The sequence below is a fragment of the Pinus tabuliformis genome, chromosome 1_1 (assembly GCF_031772625.1).
Source record: "Pinus tabuliformis cultivar Carrire ecotype Pingquan chromosome 1_1, CPIR1, whole genome shotgun sequence".
NCBI lineage: Eukaryota > Viridiplantae > Streptophyta > Pinopsida > Pinales > Pinaceae > Pinus > Pinus tabuliformis.
Window position 1 is genome coordinate 627,596,609 of NC_142297.1, and position 20,012 is coordinate 627,616,620.

The following is a 20,012-nucleotide window of genomic DNA, read 5'->3' on the forward strand; positions in this document are numbered from 1 at the left end:
GAAGTCGCAAAAAAAACCCATTTGAGAAGAAATCGCGTTGAACCTTGGGTCCGAATTTCAGAGCTTTTCACGCGATATGTTCGGAGATATGATCTAGGAAGTTGATCTTTTTTCAGACTCCTGAATTACATTCAAAACAGGTGACCTGGGGAAAATCGTCATAACATTCTCTCTAGGGATCATATTGAAATTTCGTAAGAAGGTACAGAAAGAGGACGGACTGTAGTTTCTTGTATATCTTTTTCAGAACCAAAGATCTAAAATTTTGCACGTGGCACTTCATACAAGTTCGCTCTTCTGGAAAGGTCTATAATCAGGTCATCTTGGGAGATTGTGCATAACTCTTTCTTGGAGAATCCAATTTGGATCAGATTGGTGGCATTGGAAAGAGGACACAGAAGGCTACTACAGGTCGTAATTTTAGAACTGGATGATCTAAAATTACAGAGATACATCAGATTCAATATCAGGCTTCTACAAAGAGAAAAAATGTGTGTATTTTTTTTTTAAATTTTTGCGTAAGCTTGGTTTAACAGAATTCAAAGGGCATAGTAAAGCATTATTATCGGTAACCGATGCCCCGAAAGAAAATGCAAACACCTAGTAAGGAACCTGAAAGCTCTAACATGACTCACGAAGAAGAGGAAGAAATGCTATATGATATATCAAAATTACAAAAACAAGTGCAACAAATGTCACGCTCACAAAAGCTAATAGACGCTAAGATAAATAGCATGGAATCTAAGATAAATGGCGTGGAATCTAAGATAAAGGGTGTGGAAGCTAAGGTGGATGATTCGAAGACATATTGAAGAGAGACATGGCAGATTTGAAGACAGATTTGAAGACAAACATGGCCGATTTGAAGACAGATTTGACAAATTTTCTACAAGAAATACTTACTAATGGTGAAAAGGTTGTAAAGGAAACTCATGATGTGAACAAAAGTAATGTTAATCATGATTCCATAGACTCTAATGTTGGATCGAAGACCCACCATATTCCAAAAATCGATATGAGGAAGTTTGATGACAAGGATCCCGCTACATGGATATTACAGATGGAGCAGTTCTTCGATCTCAATAATGTGCAAAACACACAAAAGGTACGTATGGCAACTGTATATTTGGAACCAAATGAGTTTGTATGGTATCAATGGCTTTGCTCTCGTAAAAAATTTATCACTTGGGCAATTTTTACGGAAGAATTGATAGCATATTATGAAGATGCAAAAAGCAACACTTTTTTTAGCCAATTGATAAGTCTCAAACAAAAGGGTTCAGTAATGGAGCACATTGAGGAGTTCCAAAAATTGAACATAAGGGTAAAAGATATTCCAGAGGAGCATAGAATTGATGTGTTCATATGGTCTTTAAAAGATAATATCCAACATGATGTTCGCCTTTGGGAACCTGATTCATTAGAGAAGGCATTCAGGTTAGCAAGAAAAATGGAAAGCAAAATTATGGCAACCAGGAAGCATACCACTCACAACTATAAAGATGGAAGTGTTGTTGCCCCTAGTCTTCCACAACCTATAAGGTTGACAACACAACAATTGGAAGAAAAAAGAGCAAAAGGGCTTTGTTACAGTTGTGATAACAAATACACTAAGGGTCATAAGTGTGCTGAGAAGAAATTATTCTACATAGATTGTGAAGAGGAAGAAGAAAATGAGCAAGAAAGGTCAAAAGAAGAAGATATACTCCAGGAACAAAGCCTAGATGAAGAACAAATAAATCCGACCATATCTTGTAATGCATTGGTGGGAATTACCACTCCTCAAACCATCAAGATAGAAGGACAAATCAAGAAGAAAAAGGTAATAGTGTTGATTGATTCAGGAAGCACCCACAATTTTATTCATTGTAGGGTAGCAAAAGAATTGAATTGCTTCCTATATCCAGCACCAGAGTGTCAAGTGATGATTGCAAATGGAGGAACAATAAATTTCTCTGGAAGGTTCCATAATATCAAGCTATCCATTGGAGAATATGTATTGTCTAGCCCAATGCTTTCCATTCCAATGGGAGGTGTTGATGTTGTACTAGGAGTCCAATGGCTACAATCCTTGGGTACAATAGCTTTTAATTTTCAAGAACTTTTCATCAGATTTTCTACGGAAGGAAAGGAAGTTGAATTAAGGGGTATTGCAGGGAAACCAGGAAAGATAATCAGCTCTAATGGTATGACAAAGCTTCTAAAAAAGGAGCAAAGAGGTGTAATTGCACAATTATGTTCGCTAGATGTTTCCACATTGGAATAATCTATTTCTCCAGATCTCCAAAAAGTCCTAGACAATGATTCCAAGGTATTCGAGACTCACAAAGGTCTCCCACCTATGCGTGATCATGATCATGCTATTCATCTGATTCCAGGAAGTGTTCCTCCAAACATCAGGCCGTACAGATATCCATATGTTCAAAAAAGTGAAATTGAACGTATGGTTGCAGAAATGTTAGAGGCTGGTATAATTCAACCAAGTCAAAGTTCTTTCTCTGCTCCAGTAGTATTGGTGCACAAGAAGGATGGATCATGGCGCATGTGTCCGGATTATAGGGAGCTCAACAAGCTCACTATTAAAGATAAGTTCCTCATTCCTGTCATTGATGAATTACTAGATGAATTGCATGGAGCAATATACTTCACCAAGTTGGATCTCCGTTCGGGATATCATCAAATCAGAATGAAGATTGAAGACATTCTGAAAACAACATTTAGAACTCATGAGGGTCATTATGAATTTTTGGTCATGCCTTTTGGCCTTACCAATGCACCTTCAACATTTCAAGGTTTGATGAATTCAATTTTCAAACCATTCCTTAGAAAATTTGTGTTAGTATTTTTTGATGATATTCTAATCTATAGCAAGTCTTGGAAGGATCATGTTGAACATGTTGACAAGGTGCTACAACTATTGGAGGAGAAACAATTATTTGCAAAAAGATCCAAATGTTTCTTTGGAGTCCAGGAGGTGGAATATTTGGGTCATATTGTATCTCATGAAGGAGTTAAGGTAGACCCTAACAAAATTAAAGCCATTAAGGAATGGAAAATCCCCACATCCATAAAGCATCTGCGAGGATTTCTTGGGTTGACAGGGTATTATCGCAAATTTGTTAAGAATTATGGGAGAATAGCAGCACCTCTAACAACATTATTGAAGAAAGATGCATTTTCATGGACTCCAGAAGCAACAAAGGCCTTTGAACATCTTAAAGAGGCAATGTGCCAAGCACCGGTCTTAGCTACACCGGACTTCACAAAAACCTTTATTGTGGAATGTGATGCTTCAGGAAATGGAATTGGTGTTGTTCTAATGCAAGATGAAAGACCCATTGCTTTTGAAAGTCGTCCAATCAAGGGAAAGTTTTTAAGCAAAGCTATTTATGAGAAGGAAATGTTGGCAATACTCCATGCACTTAAGAAATGGCGACCCTACTTAATGGGAAGACACTTCAAGGTAAAAACGGATCATGATAGCCTTAAATACTTTTTAGAACAAAGATTATCCTCTGAAGAGCAACAAAAGTGGGTCACAAAGATGTTGGGTTATGACTTTGAAATCATCTACAAAAAAGGGAAGCAAAATGTGGTGGCAGATGCACTCTCAAGAAAGGATGAGGATGTGGAAGCATTGTTGTGCGCCATTTCTATTATCCAACCAGATTGGATAAACGAAGCAAGGGAGGAATGGAAGAATGATGAAGAAGTGTGGGCACTTATTCGAAAGCTACAACAAGATTCCAGTACGTCTGATACATTTAGCTGGAAAAATGATTCGTTATGGTACAAAGATCGCTTATACCTCTGGAAGAATTCCCAGCTAAAACAAAAGATTCTTATGGAATTGCACACTTCTCCCTTAGGAGGGCACTGAGGATTTTTAAAAACTTTCCACAGGGTTAAGAAGGAATTTTTTTGGGATGGCCTTAAATCAGATATTCAAAAGTTTGTGGCAGAATGTTTGGTTTGCCAACAAAATAAAGTTGAAACAATTAAGACACCGGGTCAGGTTGATTCTAAGTAACTATTTCAAACCTACTTTAGGCTGAGGCTTAGCCTCCTCAACCTGAGAGGGCTCTCTAGATGGGTTAATGATTTTGATTAAGATAAGATGGCTAACTCTTGTAGAACAACTATGACAAATATGAATGCTGGAAACATATTAAACAACTATCCATTGGGCCTATGGAGTCAACAACACCTCAACATAACAGCGAACTCAACCTTACATAGAAGTCAGGGCACTCAGCATTTAGATATTCAGAACATAATTCATATAGGACCACAGTTTATAAATGCATACAGGAAATCAGAGCACATTCAGTGAGTTCTGAGTGATTATACATCTATACCACTGTAAACAAAACTAAGGAAATGGCATATCACACATTCTGAATATAAGAAATCCTTCATGAATCCTGAGAAGTAAAATCAAAGTTATATTACTGAAATGAGTCTATACATAAGCCAAATACAAGCTGTGTTATAAAATTTTCCAACCCCCATTACATTGTTGTTTCAGCTATATATAGAATTCTTATTTTAACTGATCGAGATTCCTCCTCCAGCATGAGGGGAATACGATAACTACCTCTAATGACACCTATCAACTATTTAACTAACTAATAAATACAATGAAGTGCTGACTGGAGCTTTTTAAGAGTTCTAAATCTATTATGACTCTAACTCCATACTATATGCATGATGGCTTCTCCTCGTTCTTTGACACCTGGTCCTCTTTCAGTTTGGCTGAGATGGCTGAGATGGGTATTTAATGCCCCATGTTGACCTTGGATGTTGAAACTTTTAACTGCTCAGAAATATTAGGAGGTTACCCTTGCTTCTCGGCTTCAATTTTTTCCAAAATCTTCGAATGCACAGAAGCATGTTATTTAGCCTTTAATTACCCAAGATGTGGAAGACTGCCACGTCCTTGATACGTTGTAAGCTTTGTTGATGAACATGTGTACAGGAAAAAACTTCTTGCAGGCAAATCGTTTGATATATCTTAAACGGTGATCAAGGGACTTTATAACAAAAATTTAAAATTGAATTTGAATATTCAACTTTTTAAAGCATCCACCTGTCTTGACCTGATTGACTATTGACAGCTCCAGATGATCTCCTGCATTCCCTTTAGGCGTTTCCTTTTCAAAATTCCCGCTCATAATTCAAACTGTTTGATTTACGTTAAAATCATCACTTTCAGCAGTTTCGTAGCGCGCTACGAAACTGCTGAGTTATTTAAAACAATTTGCCTTTGACCCGAGATCTTTATTAACCGAATATTTGATTGCCAAAAACTCCCTTCGACTTTCCACATGTTGAACAGGGATTTATATTTCCTCAGAGAAATAAGATTAAGCAAATTTGTCAAAAATTTGAAACAAAACCTTACTTGAAGTGAAAAACTCATTTAGCAGGCAGCCGGTTCAGCTGTGTCTTCAAATTTTTAATTTGTTTCCTCATAGCTCTATTCCCAGCTCTCAGTTGCATATTAATCCTTCTGATATACCTAGCTTCCTTGATTGCTGGTACTGTCCAGGTGTGAAATTGTGCATGGCCATCAACCACTGAATTCAACTGAGATTTTACAGCTTCATTTCCTTCCCATAAGGTTTTATAATATTTTGCATGTATGGCTGCATGTTTTCTAGAAGCCTTCTTCAGTTTAGCAATCTCATACTTGGCTGACTCTAATTGTCTCTGTATGGCTGCTATATTATCTTCTTGAGATGCAATGGCTGTTTTGCCCGTGTCTTTTTGTATCTCTTCCCCTGTTTCCTCTCTTCTCGTCATTGCTTCTTGTACTTGTTGGAATCTTCTTGTTATAGGTCTTCTAGGTTTGACAATGAACTCCTCAGCTGGCACATCAAATCTAAGCCTTTTTGAGGCCTTGGATTTCTTGGTGCTTTCCTGCTCTGACTGCATCAATTCAATTTGGACTGGTAGAGACTGCTCGAATTCAATGGCCTGTAATAAATCATTCAAATTTTCCTTGGACACTGGGCTTTCTTCAACTGCTACAACTTTACCTTTTTCCTTCATTATTTGACTTCTTGTTCTTACCCTTGAGACTGCTTCAGATGTGCTTGTTTCGGGTACATTCTTTTTACCCTGAGCCTTTTCCTTAGTTATTTGCTGAGGTTGATCTTGGATGATGAGAGGCTTCACTGGTTTTCTTAGCTGTGACTTTGGAACCCTTTTGGCTCTTGCCTCTTTTTGGAGCTCAGCTATTGTGAAATCTCTGGCCGGTTGAGGAGTGAGGCCAGTCTTGCTTTGGAATCCAGCCATAAAAATAAAAGAATTCCAGTCTCTGTCTATCTTCTGGAGGCCATCTAAAACCAGTAACTTGATCAAACCATGATGAAACAAAGAGGTTTCAGAATCCTCTTTTCTCAGCTGTACCTTATCACACATCTTACTCAAGCTACGGAACAAATAAAAAGGTAGGTCTATGGAGATTTTCCCAGTGAAATGCAAAAGCAGCTTGAAATGGTAAGAATAAACCTTATTATACCTTCCTTCACAAGTCAAATATTTATGAATGCAGGTGAGTAAGAGAGCATAATGTTCCTTGACATAATTCATGGGCACTCCCCTACTCAAATCTTCATTTACATATGCATCCTTTAAAAACTCCTTACAAGGATTCAGGTCAAATTTGAAATTTTTAAACCATTCCTCTTGTCCTCTTGGGATCTCTGTCACAGCAGATATTGCTTCTAGAGAAACCTGCACTTCTAACATGGCTACCTTTGACTTTAAACCAGTGAAGTTTAGTGCAAATTCTTTAGTTACCTGCGCATGCCCTCCTTGTAACTTTTTGCAAAAGTTCCAGCACCCGGCATTTTTAAACGCTTTCTTCACCCCCTCATCTCTCAGCGTTATATCCAGGCCCTCGGGTTCAGTCCTTAGAGGTTTACCGGATCTCTGCTCTTTTTTCTCCATGGATTCTTCCAAATCTCCGCACACAAAGACTACCAGCTCCTGTTGGAATTGTGATTCAGCTTCTTTTTGAATTCAGCCTCGCTTGAATTTTGAATCTTTCTTCTTAAAACCTTTCAAGACATAATCTTACGGATTTATCATTCATGTAAGACTTACAGCCATCATTAAGGCTTATGCACGGTGAAATTTCTTGGGAATGATAATACATGCGTATCAACAGATCTAGTGGTGGTGATAGTGGCAATGAGCGTTAAAACGTGATGGGAGAGATATATGAACTGACATGAGAAGACATGACTGATGACTCACCTAACGAACTTGATATTTCGGGAAAGATTCGCTGCGGAAGTACGAATCCATGATTTCACAGCGCTGTTAGTTTTAAATTTTAATGATGCGCTGCGAAACTGCCTAATCATGATGCGTTGCGAAACTGCTTAATCATGATTGCGCTGCGAAATTACTAAAAGACACGGTGGCTTACATAAGACACAGAGGTGGCTACAACACAATGATGGGTAGAGGAGAACCAATGGGAGTTGAGAATGATTTGAGTTAAAAACTCTTTAAAACTCCAAATCCTAAGGGAAGAAAATTAAAACTCAATTAAACTAACAAAGACCTTTGTCATCGGGCTAGGATAGAAAATTATATGCATCAAATTTTTTAGTTCTAAGTGATAACAGTGGCTCCACTTGGGATAGTGTGCTCTTGTAGTACACTAAGAACTCGCAGGTCTAGTGCTTTGTCCAATTTATGAAAACATAAACAGAGTTGACAAGCATCCCTTTCTAGCTTTGTGGGCCTTCACCTCGGGCTTGAGCTTCCTGTTCAACTTGTCATTTATTTGCAACAAAGAAACACTAATAAAATGGTTATATACAATGCTTGTGAGAAACTTGGCAGAGATTCAATCAATTGTAATGCTTTAGGAACCTGCCATTAACAGGTCCTCCAGCATATGGTGTTCCATCAATCTCTTGTAGAATGTATGTGTTATTCCCATGGAAAGCAGAAATTTGATATGGCCCTTTCCACAAATTTTCAAATTTACCATGTTGACCTTTCTCTTCAATTCTGGCTTCCCATTTCAAGACTTTATCATGAATCTGGAATGTAACTTCTTTGATCTTTTTGTCAAATTCTCTCTTGATCCTGTTCTAGTTTTGTTGATGACTGTCAAACACCTCATTTCTTTTCTCTTGTAAAGCTATTAGCTGATTGATCCTTCGTAGTATAGCATTTGGTTCCTCTTCTAGTCCTTGAATCAACTTCATTACTGGTACTCCGAGGGATGTGGGAAATATAGCCTCTGCCCCATATACTAGCTCATATGGTGATGTTCCAATGGACCTCTTTGTGCAAATCCGGTCAGCCCACAAAGCATATTTCAGTTTCAAATGCCAAGCTTTTTTATTTTCTTGCAGCAGCTTCTTAATGATTCTCACAAGGCTCTTGTTTGATGCCTCAGCCAAACCATTTCCCTGTGGATAATAAGCAGTAGAATGTCCAAGGGAGATGTGACACTGATGACAAAAATTAATCATTCTTTTTGACTTGAAAGCTTGAGCATTGTCTGTAATGATCTTGATTGGGCAACCAAATCTTGATAATATATTGTTTTCTAAGAAAGAAATAATCACTGAATCATTTGCTTGCCTTGTGGGTATTTCCTCTATCCATTTTGTAAAGTAATCGGTGTCTGTGAGAATCCAGCGATGCTGTCCTGATGAAGGAGGATGTATTTCCCCTATAAAGTCTAATCCCCACTGCTGGAAAGGTGCTTCAACATAAATAGGAACCAAGGGCATTGGCATAAGCTTTCTCTTTCCTTCAAACACTTGACATTTATGGCATGTGGCTATCTTTTTATAGATATCTCTAAACATAGTTGGCCAAAAATAGCCAGCTCTCAAGATCTTGTTTGCAGTGGCTTTCCAATAGTGATGTCCTCCACAATCCCCTCTATGAAACTCATCAATTACCTTATCAGCTTCTTCTTCAATGAGGCAGTTTAATAATATTCCTCCTGCATCTTTGCAAAATAAATTTTGGTCATACACAAAATATCTGAGAGATTTCAACTTGGTAAACCGAGCTTTGGATTTTGAAAGATAATCAGGAGCTCTATTATGCTGCAAAACAAATGCTATATCCTTGTACCATTCTGAGATCAAGAATTTCTCATTTATTTGGACCAACTCTTCTTCATTTTCAGAAATTTCTGAGATTTCTGTGCTTAAATTAATATCAATACAGTCCAGATTTGACTGAGTCAACAATTTTGCTAGGCCTTGACCCTTTACCAACTTGGTGGGTTTGATCTCAATATCATACTCCAACAGTTTTGCTATCCACTTTCCCCTTTTTCCATCTGGATCAGCTTGTGTAAGAATATCTTTTATAACAGTATTTGGCACGTATACAACAATGTGAGAGTGCAAAACATAAATTCTGAAATCCTTAATTGCTTTCACCAATGCATAGGCTTGCTTCTCTAAGATATTATATTTCAATTCAGCATTGGCCAATGTCTTGCTAAAGAAAGAAATGGGTTGTTCAGTACCTTGACTTCCTTTTTGCAATAAAACTCCAGCAATTGTGTCTTCAGAAGCGAATGTGAAGATGAGGAACTCCTTGGTAAAATTCGGGCTGATGAGTACTGGTGCTTGAGTAAGTACCTTCTTGATCTCTTCAAATGATTTCTTTGCTTCAGCTGTCCATTTAAAATCTGCTCCTTTCTTTAACATCTTTGTTATGTTCTTGACAACTTCAGCAAAATTAGGAATAAATCTTCTAACAAAGTTAACTTTCCCAAGAAAGGATTGAACCTCCTTCTTACTCCTTGGTAAATCCAGTTTTTGAATTGCACTAACTCTATTAGGATCAATCCTAATTCCTTCTTCAGAAATAATATGACCAAGCAGTTTGCCAGAAGTTAGAGCAAAAATACTTTTGGTTGGGTTTAGAGAAATACCAAACCTCCTACACTTCAGTAGGACCCTTTCAAGGTGCTTTAAGTGGTCTTCTTCTCTTTTTGAAAAAACTGTGATATCATCAAGATAAACCACCACTGATTTGTCCTTTTCTTCAGCAAAAGCAATATCCATTGCTCTCTGGAAAGTTGCTCCTGCATTCATGAGGCCAAAGGGCATTTTTGCATATATGAATGTTCCCCATGGCGTAGTGAAAGTTGTTTTCTCCTGATCATCTGGGTGAACAAGAATCTGATTATACCCTGAGAAACCATCAAGCATTGACATCCTTTGTGAACCAACAATGTTTTGCAGAATGAAATCCATTTTGGGGAGGGGGTAATCATCTTTCAATGAAGCTTTGTTTAAGTTCCTGAAGTCTATACAAATTCTGATTTCTCCATTCTTTTTTCTGACTGGTACCAAGTTAGCAAGTTAATTTGAAAATCTGATTGGGACAATAATTTTAGCATCAAAGAGCTTTTTCACTTCTTTCTCAATCAGTGGCATTAGAAGAGGATTAATTCTTCTTAACTTCTGTTTAAAAGGCTTTTCATTCTGCTTAATAGGAATGGTATGCTGTATGATTGAAGAGTCATATTGTTTTAAGTCATCATAACTCCATGCAAAAAAATCAATGAATCTTTTCATCATCTCAACATATTTAGTTTTCATATCAGCTGAAAGGAATTTGGAAATCTTGACTATTTTAGGCACAACTGAGTCACCTAAATTGCAGCTTTCTACTTCCTCTTCATTAGCTTGTAGTCTTGGTGCTTTGAACACATCATTTTGATCAAATAATTTTTCAAGGGGAATGAGGCCTTTAGGGATTAAGTTGTTTTGTAACTGTAAGACTTCAGAACTTTCCTTTGACTCTATTAACATATTCTGTTGATCTATCTGATTGTGCTCAAACTCTTCTTTTAATTCAATGAAGTTCCTTACCTGCTGATCATCCTCAAAAACTTGCCAATTTGTGATATTATCCGATATGATTGGTCTATGGTGAACCTCCACTTCATAGCTTTCAGAAGAATGCTTAGGAATAATAAAGAGACTGGCTGAAACTGCAAGAGAATCTGCAATAGAGTTTTGATCTCTAGTTTTGATGTTGAAGGAATAGGATTGAAATTTTTCCAACATCTCCAACACTAAATTTCTGTATGCTCTCATCCTTGCATCCTTAGTTTGATATGTACCTTCTACTTGTTTAATTACCAGTTCAGAATCTCCACAAACAACAATGTTTTTAGCTTTCAACTTTATCAAGGTTTCCAAACCTAAAACCAGAGATTCATACTCAGCCATATTGTTGGTACAATCAAAGTTTAATTTGTATGAGAGAAACTTACTTTCTTCAGTTGGACTAGTGATCCAAATCCCAGCTCCTGCCCCTTCTTTTCCTGCTGATCCATCAAAGTATAATGACCAGCAGCCCATGTTGTCTCTTTCATTTCATTGCTGCCCTTCTTGACACTGATTTTTCGCAAGTTTATCTTGTGATTCTCTTCCAACTGCTTCATTGAAAATGATAGCTGATCCAAGACTAGTGTCACATGAGTAAATAGGAAAATTCTGAGGCTTTTCTTTGTTGCTTACCATATAGGCCATCCTTGTTTCACGATACAACCTTCTTTGTTCACCAAACACTGGGATGGTAACATATGTAAGATCCATCTGCATTGTGCCCTTGATTTTTGCTGCCCATGACCTTGAAAGAAGCATCCCAAACTTTGGTGGAATGTCGGCAACAACAATATCCATAACAGTAGTTTTTGCTGGAATTTGTGTGAGCCCCACAACAACATCTTTTATCAAACCAATGCAATGGACTCTTTTTGAATCAAAGGAAAATAAATCCTTATATGGCCTAGTTACCTCTAACCCCAATCTTTCCATGATTACCTTAGGCATGAGATTATGTGATGCCCCCGAATCTAACATAGCATTATGTAGAGTCATATCATGAATGGTAATTCTTATGTAGAAAGGGTGAAACTCTTCATTTTGTTCATCCTCAAGTCTTGGACCCAAACAGATAATAGGGTTATCTTCTTGTACATTTAGGATATCAGCCACTCCTGGTTGTGAATTAAGCATTTCAACAATTTTGCTTCTGTATTTATCTACCTTGAGAATTTCATTAAAAGGGACTGATATTTTAATTTTTGCAATCTCATTCTCAATATTAAAAACAGAAGTAGTCTTGTCAATTTCTTTGGGAGGAGAAGAAATTTGAATATCCTTTTTGTCAAGAGGAGAATCATCTTTACCTTCAACTACCTTTGATTTTTCTTTTTTATCATCAGATGTCCTTGATGTATTCTTCTTAAGCTGCGCTTTGTTTGTTGTAATAGGAACATCTCTATTCCTAAGATTATACTGCTTTTGCATCTCAAAGATAGCGTGCTGATAACCCTTTAAAAAATCTGAAGGCTCTTCTCCCGATTTTATTATGCTGGACTCATCATGTTCCTCTTTGGTCAAGAAAATTCCTGACATTTATTCATCAAAACAATGGATTGATTCCTCAGGGACTTCAGGTTCATCTTCTTCCTCTTCATCTACCAAATTTTGTTGGAAGGGAGGTCTCACTAGAGGGTCTGCCTGCTGATTTCTGTTGTCTCTTGGCCTTTGCTGATTCTGAGGTCTTTTAAACTGAGGTTTCCTGAATTGAGGTCCTTGCTGTGCTGGAGGAGCAGAAGCATTCCCAAGAGCTAGTCGGTCCATCAATTTCTCCATGGTTTTCATCATTGTTTCAAACTTGTCTTCTTGAGCAGAGGTAGAAGGCTTCTCTTCTTCCTTCAGCTTAGTCTTTGCCATTTTTGATTTCTTAGCAGCAAGCATATTCACCTCTACCTTAATTGCATCATTTTGCATGTCAGCAAGAGTGGCAGACTCTCTTTCTCTGAGTAAAAGAGAGAAATCTGAATCAAATGATTCAGCATATCTCAACTGTGCCAAAGCTCCAGGAGGTTTCAAATGCGCTGGAATAGAATTGTATATTTTATTAAACCTCTTAGAGAAGTTTTGGACAGTTTCCTCTGGAGCTCTCCTAAGATTGTTTTATTCAGTAAGGGCTTGGACAGGGTTGGTTCTGTTTCCCCATTTCCTTAGAAAGCTGTCTTCAAATTCTACCCATCTATGAATACTTCCGGCTCTAAGGGCTTTAAACCATTTTCTGACTTCCCCAATGAAGGTGTGAGCAAACAATCTTAGTTTTACATCTTCATCATCCACTTCTTCCCTGTCAACAAAATCATTGAACCTATCCACGTGTTCCTCTGCTGTAATATCTTCATCTCCTCCCCACGTTGGAATTCTGGCAGCATATTTACTAGGAAGATCATGTAAAACAACAGGGAGAGCAAGAGGAGCATACCTAGCAGGTATAGCGATAATGAATGGAGGAGCAGTGACAATAGGTATTGTATGACCAGTGGGACCAGAACTAGTGTGAGATAGTGTCTGAGGACTATTAGGACTAACAGAGGCAGAAGATAAAGTACTAGTACGAAAAGGGCTATTTGGACTTTGCAAACCACTGACAAAGGAACTCCAATTTGGGAGAGGTAAACCAGTTTTGGATTTGAGCAAAACTTCAAAAGGATCAAGCTCTTTGAGTTGGTCCAAATCTTCTTCTTCTAATAGTAATTCTGAAGTAACAACCTCCAAAAACTCTTCCTTAACTTTTTGTGACACTAAGGATGAAGTATTAATGCCTCTTTTTTGTAAATCTAAAATAATTCCAATAAGCTCTTCTTCGTTTTCAGACCTCAACAATACCTCATGAATTTTATCATCAACAATTTTATCTTCAGGACTTCTAGAAAATTCAGGGAACAAAGATTTTGATACAGATGAAGTACCTGGTATATCAGGAAATCTTTGCCTGCTCCTTGAGATGGTGTTCGGATTATCCACAGGAGTAGGTGGATTTGGGTCAGGATTACTCCTTGTATATCTTCCTCTCGAAGCCACCTTTTTAACTTTAAGATTGTATGGAGTCACCAAGGTAGAATGCAGCCTCGAAAACCCTCTGAGCTCCTGCTACCTTCAGAAGTTCAGCTTCATAATTTCGGGAATGAGTAATCTTCAGACTCCCGGCAGACGCACCAACATGTTATCTCAAAATCAGACCCTGATAGGCTACTGGTCAGGTTGATTCTAAGTAACTATTTCAAACCTACTTTAGGCTGAGGCTTAACCTCCTCAACCTAAGAGGGCTCTCTCTAGATGGGTTAATGATTTTGATTAAGATAAGATGGCTAACTCTTGTAGAACAACTATAACAAATATGAATGCTGGAAACATATTAAACAACTATCCATTGGGCCTATGGAGTCAACAACACCTCAACATAACAGTGAACTCAACCTTACATAGAAGTCAGGGCACTCAGCATTTAGATATTCAGAACATAATTCATATAGGACCACAGTTTATAAATGCATACAGGAAATCAGAGCACATTCAGTGAGTTCTGAGTGATTATACATCTATACCAATGTAAACAAAACTAAGGAAATGACATATCACACATTTTGAATATAAGAAATCCTTCATGAATCCTGAGAAGTAAAATCAAAGTTATATTACTGAAATGAGTCTATACATAAGCCAAATACAAGCTGTGTTATAAAATTTTACAACCCCCATTACATTGTTGTTTCAGCTATATATAGAATTCTTATTTTAACTGATCGAGATTCCTCCTCCAGCATGAGGGGAATACGATAACTACCTCTAATGACACCTATCAACTATTTAACTAACTAATAAATACAATGAAGTACTGACTGGAGCTTTTTAAGAGTTCTAAATCTATTATGACTCTAACTCCATACTATATGCATGATGGCTTCTCCTCGTTCTTTGACACCTAGTCCTCTTTCAGTTTGGTTGAAATGGCTGAGATGGGTATTTAATGCCCCATGTTGACCTTGGATGTTGAAACTTTTAACTGCTCAGAAATATTAGGAGGTTACCCTTGCTTCTCGGCTTCAATTTTTTCCAAAATCTTCGAATGCACAGAAGCATGTTCTTTAGCCTTTAATTACCCAAGATGTGGAAGACTGCCACGTCCTTGATACGCTGTAAGCTTTGTTGATGAACATGTGTACAGGCAAAAACTTCTTGCAAGCAAATCGTTTGATATATCTTAAACGGTGATCAAGGGACTTTATAACAAAAATTTTAAATTGAATTTGAATATTCAACTTTTTAAAGCATCCACCTGTCTTGACCTGATTGACTATTGACAGCTCCAGATGATCTCCTGCATTCCCTTTAGGCGTTTCCTTTTCAAAATTCCCGCTCATAATTCAAACTGTTTGATTTACCTTAAAATCATCACTTTCAGCAGTTTCGTAGCGCGCTACGAAACTGCTGAGTTATTTAAAACAATTTGCCTTTGACCCGAGATCTTTATTAACCCAATATTTGATTGCCAAAAACTCCCTTCGACTTTCCACATGTTGAACAGGGATTTATATTTCCTCAGAGAAATAAGATTAAGCAAATTTGTCAAAAATTTGAAACAAAACCTTACTTGAAGTGAAAAACTCATTTAGCAGGCAGCCGGTTCAGCTGTGTCTTCAAATCTTCAATTTGTTTCCTCATAGCTCTATTCCCAACTCTCAATTGCATATTAATCCTTCTGATATACCTAGCTTCCTTGATTGCTGGTACTGTCCAGGTGTGAAATTGTGCATGGCCATCAACCACTGAATTCAACTGAGCTTTTACAGCTTCATTTCCTTCCCATAAGGTTTTATAATATTTTGCATGTATGGCTGCATGTTTTCTAGCGGCCTTCTTCAGTTTAGCAATCTCATACTTGGCTGACTCTAATTGTCTCTGTATGGCTGCTATATTATCTTCTTGAGATGCAATCGTTGTTTTGCTCGTGTCTTTTTGTATCTCTTCCCCTGTTTCCTCTGTTCTCGGCATTGCTTCCTGTACTTGCTGGAATCTTTTTGTTATAGGTCTTCTAGGTTTGAAAATGAACTCCTCAGCTGGCACATCAAATCTAAGCCTTTTTGAGGCCTTGGATTTCTTGGTGCTTTCATGCTCTGACTGCATCAATTCAATTTGGATTGGTAGAGACTGCACGAATTCAATGGCCTGTAATAAATCATTCAAATTTGCCTTGGACACTGGGCTTTCTTCAACTGCTACAACTTTACCTTTTTCCTTCATTATTTGACTTCTTGTTCTTACCCTTGAGACTGCTTCAGATGTGCTTGTTTCGGGTACATTCTTTTTACCCTGAGCCTTTTCCTTAGTTATTTGCTGAGGTTGATCTTGGATGATGAGAGGCTTCACTGGTTTTCTTAGCTGTGACTTTGGAACCCTTTTGGCTCTTGCCTCTTTTTGGAGCTCAGCTATTGTGAAATCTCTGGCCGGTTGAGGAGTGAGGCCAGTCTTGCTTTGGAATCCAGCCATAAAAATAAAAGAATTCCAGTCTCTGTCTATCTTCTGGAGGCCATCTAAAACCAGTAAATTGATCAAACCATGATGAAACAAAGAGGTTTCAGAATCCTCTTTTCTCAGCTGTACCTTATCACACATCTTACTCAAGCTACGGAACAAATAAAAAGGTAGGTCTATGGAGATTTTCCCAGTGAAATGCAAAAGCAGCTTGAAATGGTAAGAATAAACCTTATTATACCTTCCTTCACAAGTCAAATATTTCTGAATGCAGGTGAGTAAGAGAGCATAATGTTCCTTGACATAATTCCTGGGCACTCCCCTACTCAAATCTTCATTTACATATGCATCCTTTAAAAACTCCTTACAAGGATTCAGGTCAAATTTGAAATTTTTAAACCATTCCTCTTGTCCTCTTGGGATCTCTGTCACAGCAGATATTTCTTCTGGAGAAACCTGCACTTCTAACATGGCTACCTTTGAATTTAAACCAGTGAATTTTAGTGCAAATTCTTTAGTTACCTGCGCATGTCCTCCTTGTAACTTTTTGCAAAAGTTCCAGCACCCGACATTTTTAAACACTTTCTTCACCCCCTCATCTCTCAGCGTTATATCCAGGCCCTCGGGTTCAGTCCTTAGAGGTTTACCGGATCTATGCTCTTTTTTCTCCATGGATTCTTCCAAATCTCCACACACAAAGACTACCAGCTCCGGTTGGAATTGTGATTCAGCTTCTTTTTGAATTCAGCCTCGCTTGAATTTTGAATCTTTCTGCTTAAAACCTTTCAAGACATAATCTTACGGATTTATCATTCATGTAAGACTTACAGCCATCATTAAGGCTTATGCTGAAATTTCTTGGGAATGATAATATATGCGTATCAACAGATCTAGTGGTGGTGATAGTGGCAATGAGCGTTAAAACGTGATGGGAGAGATATATGAACTGACATGAGAAGACATGACTGATGACTCACCGAACGGACTTGATATTTCGGGAAAGATTCGCTGCGGAAGTACGAATCCATGATTTCACAGCGCTGTTAGTTTTAAATTTTAATGACGCGCTGCGAAACTGCCTAATCATGATGCGCTGCGAAACTGCTTAATCATGATTGCACTGCGAAATTACTAAAAGACACGGTGGCTTACATAAGACACAGAGGTGGCTACAACACAATGATGGGTAGAGGAGAACCAATGGGAGTTGAGAATGATTTGAGTTAAAAACTCTTTAAAACTCCAAATCCTAAGGGAAGAAAATTAAAACTCAATTAAACTAACACAGACCTTTGTCATCGGGCTAGGATAGAAAATTATATGCATCAAATTTTTTAGTTATAAGTGATAACAGTGGCTCCACTTGGGATAGTGTGCTCCTGTAGTACACTAAGAACTCGCAGGTCCAGTGCTTTGTCCAATTTATGAAAACATAAACAGAGTTGACAAGCATCCCTTTCTAGCTTTGTGGGCCTTCACCTCGGGCTTGAGCTTCCTGTTCAGCTTGTCATTTATTTGCAACAAAGAAACACTAATAAAACGGTTATATACATTTTAATTTCTGATGACATTAATATCTACCCCTGTGCTAGGGGTTTCTTTATAGTAGATTTTGAAAATCCTGAAAGCAGACAATGTATTATGGATTCCGGCCCTTGGTTTTGGGAAAAATCAGGCTTATTCATGAAGCCATGGAACCCATCATTCGATCCCTCAACAGCAGTGATAACCTCAGCACCAGTTTGGGTGAGATTGCCAAGCCTACCCTTGCATCTCTGGAATCTCTCCTCGCTAAAAGCCATTGGAAATGCAATTGGGAAATTTTACTGCAGGTGTCCAGAAACAGAGGAATATGCCAGAACCACCTATGCACGCATTTGTGTGGAAATGGACTTCAGTGCCGGATTCCCAGCGGAAATAAACCTAACAAGTAAAGATTATATGTGGAACCAGAAACTCGATTATGAAAGTGTCCTCTTCCGATGTCGATCCTGCTTTGAGACAGGCCATCTAGCCAAAAATTTCCCAAAAGCCTCCCAGAAAAATCCTGGTAAAAAAAGCCACCACAGATCTACTTGGTGGGAAGGAGCACAAAAAGAACACTACACTGTCATCAAAGAAGAATACTCTAGAGAAAACTCTGAATCACAAGAAATTGGGCAAGACAGAAACAACTCTCAAGACAAGCATGGAGAAAGCCCTGCCCAACAACAAAAAAGTGCACTCGACAACCCCTCAAATGTCAACAGTTATGAGGATTCGATTATCGTGCAAAATAAATCTTCATTTAACAACAAAGCAGATCTCTTAGATCAAACCTCTTCTCCTACTATCTTCAAAAGGACGAACACAATTGACCGCGAAGCTAAGACACCATTGTTTCAAGAACCAGAAGAGATGAAGGAGATGCACGATAAAGGAAGTTGGAAGACCGTAGAGAAAAAAAAGAGAGCTACAACACCAATCTCACCAAGAAAGACAAGGAGCCAGACAATTAAAAATTAAAAATATTATAGGTCCGATAGACCAATTTGGTCTCAGGGGACGGTAACCACCATCATCATCAACAATGCTTGTAAGAAACTTGGCAGAGATTCAATCAATTGTAATGCTTTAGGAACCTGCCATTAACAGGTCCTCCAGCATATGGTGTTCCATCAATCTCTTGTAGAATGTATGTGTTATTCCCATGGAAAGCAGAAATTTGATATGGCCCTTTCCACAAATTTTCAAATTTACCATGTTGACCTTTCTCTTCAATTCTGGCTTCCCATTTCAAGACTTTATCATGAATCTGGAATGTAACTTCTTTGATCTTTTTGTCAAATGCTCTCTTGATCCTGTTCTGGTTTTGTTGATGACTGTCAAACACCTCATTTCTTTTCTCTTGTAAAGCTATTAGCTGATTGATCCTTCGTTGTATAGCATTTGGTTCCTCTTCTAGTCCTTGAATCAACTTCATTACTGGTACTCCGAGGGATGTGGGAAATATAGCCTCTGCCCCATATACTAGCTCATATGGTGATGTTCCAATGGACCTCTTTGTGCAAATCCGGTCAGCCCACAAAGCATATTTCAGTTTCAAATGCCAAGCTTTTTTATTTTCTTGCAGCAGCTTCTTAATGATTCTCACAAGGCTCTTGTTTGATGACTCAGCCAAACCATTTCCCTGTGGATAATAAGCAGTAGAATGTCCAAGGGAGATGTGATACTGATGACAAAAATTAATCATTCTTTTTTACTTGAAAGCTTGAGCATTGTCTGTAATGATCTTGATTGGGCAACCAAATCTTGATAATATATTGTTTTCTAAGAAAGAAATAATCACTGAATCATTTGCTTGCCTTGTGGGTATTGCCTCTATCCATTTTGTAAAGTAATCGGTGGCTGTGAGAATCCAGCGATGCTGTCCTGATGAAGGAGGATGTATTTCCCCTATAAAGTCTAATCCCCACTGCTGGAAAGGTGCTTCAACATAAATAGGAACCAAGGGCATTGGCATAAGCTTTCTCTTTCCTTCAAACACTTGACATTCATGGCATGTGGCTATCTTTTTATAGATATCTCTAAACATAGTCGGGTCCGAACCTTATGGCATGTGTTATGCGCCCATATGGAGTGCGATAAGCGAAAGAGGGATGGTTT